Source organism: Orycteropus afer, unplaced genomic scaffold (assembly GCF_000298275.1).
Source record: "Orycteropus afer afer isolate SDZICR_OR568_19922 unplaced genomic scaffold, OryAfe1.0 scaffold00167, whole genome shotgun sequence".
NCBI lineage: Eukaryota > Metazoa > Chordata > Mammalia > Tubulidentata > Orycteropodidae > Orycteropus > Orycteropus afer.
This window is the reverse complement of record NW_006921754.1, coordinates 4,569,968-4,575,925: the sequence shown is the minus strand read 5'-3', so window position 1 is coordinate 4,575,925 and position 5,958 is coordinate 4,569,968.

The window sequence follows — 5,958 nt, the reverse complement described above, 5'->3', positions numbered from 1 at the left end:
GAACAATGTTTTGCATAGTATGTGATGCCAATTGAGCTTGATGTCCCCTGCGACTATGTTCCAAGCCTGCAGGTTCAACTACTCAGTCTGGGTAGCTGGCTGTGACCAAGCAGTGACCACAACCTTGGCCTTTAAAGATTTTGAGGTGGGAATTCATACAGCAAGTTATACTGGGGCCAGGGTGCAAAACTGAATTTCATTCTGTTGGCAATGGAGAACCACTAAGAGTTTAGAGGAAGAGAATAATTTAATTGAAATATGTGTGTCTGGTACCAAATTGGATGCATTATTTTTACTTATTTCTAAATAGAAAATTATCTAGATATTTTATCATGTAACATTTTACATGTGAAATCTACAGAATAATTTTTGAGGGTATGGTTTTAGAAACATTCATTAATGCATAGTTCTATATAAGAAATTATTGATTTAAATAAAAATCATAGGAAATAAAAACTAGGAACTTAGTGTTCCTTGACATGGGACAAATTCTGATAATGCATATTCCCACACACTGAGTCATATAATATTTAAAATTAGTTTCTGTCTACAATAAAGTCACTTTGGACAGACAGTCTTTTGCAGAAATTATTGGCATGGGAGAACCAAAATATTTTCATGTCCAGAAACAGGCAGAAAATATTGAATTCAGTGGTTTGGCTCTTTTTCTTGAGCTCTGGTAATGGAAACCTAGGGAGTAGTATTATTAATATTACATAAATATATTAACAACACATTCTCCTTGTATTGACAATTTTATGCCACAACTAGCTTTGTCATAAGACTATATTTACAAAACCTTCCAGTTGATTTATGAAAATTTGCCTTGTTGGGTTTAACATAACACACCTTCAAAATTCTGGACTCTAGAAAAGACATGTAACAAAGTGGGGACCCAGACCAGGGAGAGGCAAATATCAGTTGTGGATATGTGGAGAACAAAACATTTTAGCATCAACTATTATGCTGAAAGGAGCTCTGGTAGCATAGTGCCTGAAGGCACTTGATTGCTAACCAGAAGGCTAGCAGTTCAAACCCATCAGCCACTCCTTGGAAGGAAGATGGGGCAATCTACTTCCGTAATGATACTGCCTTGGAAACCCAAGGAGGGGTCACTATGAGTCGTGTCTGACTTGACAGCACATAACAACAACAGCAATTATGCCGAAGGCTGGATACTTACACACTGATCCTCCAATTCCATTTTTTTTTTTTTTTTTTTACTTCAAAAATATTTCTGGGTTGATGTAGATTTGTACAGAAGGGATCCAGACCTTGTGTAAAATTTTTCATCCTGGCTTTAATCACTGTGTACTTGAAGTATTGATTTAAACTTGAAAACTAAAAGGAGAAAACTGAGGAATAGATTTACCTTCCTGAATAGATGTTGTTATGTGCCGTTGAGTCGTCTCTGACTCATAGCGACCCCTCCTTGGGTTTTCCAGGCAGTATCACTATGGAAGTAGATTCCCCAACCTTCCTTTGAAGGAGTGACTGGTGGGTTTGAAATGCCAACCTTCTGGTTAGCAGTCAAGTGCCTTAGGCACTATACCACCAGAGCTTCCTTCTGAATAGATAGCATGATTTATATTTTATAAAGCTGCACACACTGTCAGAGAGTGGGCTGGTTTTCAGGGTATGAGCTTGGTTTGCAGAGGGAGAGAGCTGCAAAGTTAGGGTACACAATCTTTTTATTATGAGGAACATTTTGGAGGTGGTCAAGTTCAGTCTGAAAAATTTTTTAGTGAGAATCATTGCAAAGTTCCATATAAAGTACTGATACCAAGCAAAATGTTATATTTATGGAAACTGTCCAAAAGCTTAGTGTTTGACATTGTTCTCTTGATGATGGTCCAACATCTTATAGCTGTGGTTCCAACCATAATGTTTTGGACACATAAGAAATATATTATTTTTTCATTGGTCACAGATTGATTTATATGTTTTTTAGGCATTTGTGACAACTTACTCAACTTGCAGTGCATTTCTGTTTATTAGCACCCTAATATGATTATTTCTTATGACAGGCAGAAACATTTTTGGAAGTAGCTTGAAACTCAGTATTATAGCTTTATTATCCTAGTAATAACCATTTAGTCTGGGTGGTGAGTGAAAAGGGAGGCTCTGGTAAAGTAACAGGAAACTAGCACATTGTACATTGTTGCTGCCATACAGGGAACTATTGCACAACAAAAAAATGGGATTGTTATTTATTTTATGGGCCATGTGTTTGTGGTTGGAAATGTTAAATACTCTTTTGCATAAATAATATATTTTTCTCTGGTCCTAGAAATAAAATAAAAATGTAGAAGAGTGGCTGTAGTCCATTAAAAATCATATGTAATTTGGGATATTGTGTAAGGTTTTCATTAAAGGGAGCTCCTTTTCTATTCTGGTGACTTTTCCATTGATATAGTCAGTAGTTATTATTATTATTATTATTTTGCAATTTTGCCAGCTGTGCCTTCCAGTTATCACAATTTTACATAAATGACTATATTTTATAATTCTGTGTGCGTGTGTTTGGCATGAGCATACATGTGCCAGAACTGGGTTGTAGAGTGCTCCAATGATAAAGGAATGTTCGCCCTCCATGCATGTTCCAGCTTTTAGGATGGTGTTCGGGTAGAATCTATCAAAGATAAATACTATTAACAATCAAGTACAATCTGAGCCTTTGCAGGGAAGCACTGTGATGTACCATTTAAGAATATCTTCTTTGGAGTCAGAAAAATTCCTTTTCAAATTCTAAGTCTGACCCAAGCAAGTTATGTGACCTTTGCTAGTTGTTGACATCTCTCAGGCTTAATTGTCTAATATGGATAATAATCACTCCTTACTAATCTTTGTGAGGAATAAAGGAGATGCTTGTAGAACACTTAGCACAGGATCGGGCACATGTTACTCATGGGAAAAATGGAAGCTAATATTATTAACTCATTTTACAAACATAAAGTAAGCCCCTACTCTAGTGCTAAAACCTGGGGATACCAGTGAAATATGGAGCCAGACACGTTAATTACAGTCCACACTGATGCTAAAATAGAGACACACACAAGATCCTATTGGGAACGCAGCAGGAAAGCATGCGAGTTTGCCAGTGGGGATCGAAAAAGGCTCCTTAGGAGGAGTGATGTTTGAGCTGAGGCGTAAAGTACAATTGAGAGGTTGCCAGTCTGATGAGGGAAGAAGGTTATGCTGGGCAGTGAACAATATGTCAACGGCATGAAGGCAGGCAAGGACGTGGTAAATCTGGGGAATGAAAGGAGACTTCCTGGGTTGGATCAGAGTCTATATATAGGATATTACCCAGCAAAGCTGAAAACGATGTACAGGACTAAATTGCCATGTTGGCACTTTATCCCGAAAACCAGTAGTACTGAAAACAGGAGAAGGGTAAGTATCAGAATCTGAGAGTAGGGCAGAGTTTGGATGTTTCTGTGACTAGTTTAGAAAAGGCCAAGAGAATATTCTGACACATGACCTTCCTTCCTATTTCAGAAATATTGCTGTAATAATAGGAATCCATAGAGGGAGTGTAGTCTATGGCTGGCATTTAATTTTGGCATTAACTTTTAAAAGAGTAGCTACAATCTCTGTGCAGACCATATTGCCACATATTATTTAAAATTTTGTTGAAAATTAGTATGGCATAAATGAATAGGTTCATTTCCATTGTTGAGATTCTGGAATTATTTCCTATTAATACAAACGTACGTAGTCCCTTACAAAAGCACTTTCTAGGCCTTCTGCAGACCAGCTTCCCAAACATTAAACCCATCACTTTAGTTCGGAGGAGAACTGTGCTCCACAGGGTTGTCAATGGCTGATTGTTCTGAAGTAGGTCACCAGGCCCTTCTTCAAGGTGAGTCCTGGTAGTCTCAACCACCAACCTTCTGGGTAGCAGCTGAGCTCTTTAACTGTTTCTACTACTCAGGGACTCCCTCCTAAACATAGGTGACTTTAAAAATATAGATTCCTAGGTCCCTCCCCTGCAGATTATAATTAGTAGATCTTGAAGGGCCCTGTGGTTATACCAAGTTCACCTCTAGGTGATTCCCATTTGCAGCCATATTTAAGAATGATTGTGATAGATTAAGATGCAACCTAATTCCCTTCAATATTACTTACTCCTCACTTACCTACCCTCTTGTTATCTGACATTTCATATTTGAGACAACTACTATCTGACTATTTTGCCCATTAACGATGTATGTCTGGCAGTAACAAATGCCAGGTGTGAAGCAAGAGTAATGCTGGCTGTGATGGGTAAGGTTAGTGGTTTGGCAGTTGTGTAATGATGTAATTTGGCAGTTATGTAATAATGGAGTCATACTCTGTTTTGTGATCTGATATTGTCATTTTCCATTTTTGCATAATGCTGATTTTCACATAAAAACTTGGTCTTTGGAATCTAACCATGTTGACAAGTGAGGAGTGGATATATATGAAAATTACTTCACTATAGATCTAATTTCTTTTGTTTTTCTTAATGGATAGTGAATATGTTTATTTTACTTACTGGGGCTACTAATTTTTAAGTCAAGTTTTCTGATTAGGTACATTTGAATTAGGCACCCAGATATGAAATGAAAATGAGTTGCAGACTGTCTTTTCATAACGTGTTCAGATCCAAACAGGAACTAAAAAGAATACACAAATAGAAAGAACAAAGAGAAAAAAATGATCCTAAATTATCGGTCCTAAATTACATATTATATATCAAAGTTCCTAGTGAAAATATAAACTCTAGAGCATGTTCAATTACCTTTTTAAATGTAATCAGGTTATGATTAAAAGAGTTGCTTTTCCTAGAACCACAAACCTAATTCATTTATTGAGAATTCCTCAAATTATATATATCAGATCACAATTCTCTAGGATGTTTAGAAATACATGTTTCTTAAAGTGTGTCCCCCTTCAAAAAAAAAAAACTTGAATTGTAAATCCTAGCCCTACTACTTGTGGATGAAATCCCATTTGGGAATAGGGTTCTCTTTCTTAGGCTAATGAGACAATAGCAGTGTAGGTTGTGTCTTGAGGCAATCACTTTTGAGGTATGAAAGAGCGGATCAGGCACAGAAGCCAAAGAAGCAGGGCGCCATATGAAATTGCCAAGGAGCAGAGGAATAGAGCCTGCAAAGAAACAAGGACCTTCCTCTAGAGCCGGCAGAATGAGAAAGGCTTCCCTAAAGCTGTTGTTGTTGTGCCCTCGAGTGGCCCAACTCATAGCGACCCCTCTTTGGGTTTCCCAGGCAATATCACTATGGAAGTAGATTGCCCCAGAATCTTCCTTCCGAGGAGTGGCTGGTGGGTTTGAACCGCCAGCCTCTGGTTAGCAGTCAAATGCCTTAGGCACCTCGCTACCAGAGCTCCCTCCCTAAAGCTGGTGTCCTGAATTCGCACTTCTCCCTTACTGAATTGAGAAAATAAATTTGTTAAAGCCAACCTAAAAAAGCTGCTTCTCTGTGGATTTCTTGCAAGGTTCCACTAAGGGGAGCCATTGAGCTTTAACTAGCTCCATTTCCTAAAACAAACTAGATTGTAATTTTTCTCAAAAAAACTAAAAATGTACTCCACACTCTACACAGGACTAAATTTCACTGAATCTGTGATTCAAGCCAATTAAATAAATATTCCACTAATATGATACAATTTTTTGGTAGGTCCTTTCTCTTTATTTGATGTGGAATGAAATCCAATTATAAGCCTAAGGCTTCATGCCTTCTGAAAAAATATTTTAAAAAATCCACACACAAATGGTTGGTGTTTCACTTGGGTTAATCTATTGATTCCTTAGACTAGAGTTGGACCTGGAGACTTGGGTTTTTATGTATTTTTTGTTTTGTACAGAGGATGAAAATTCCCACTTTTTTTTTTTTTTAGATAAGATTTCATTGTGGAAAATTTGCAAAGGAGGAGAAATTGCTACAGTGTAACTTTTTTTTTTTTTTTTTT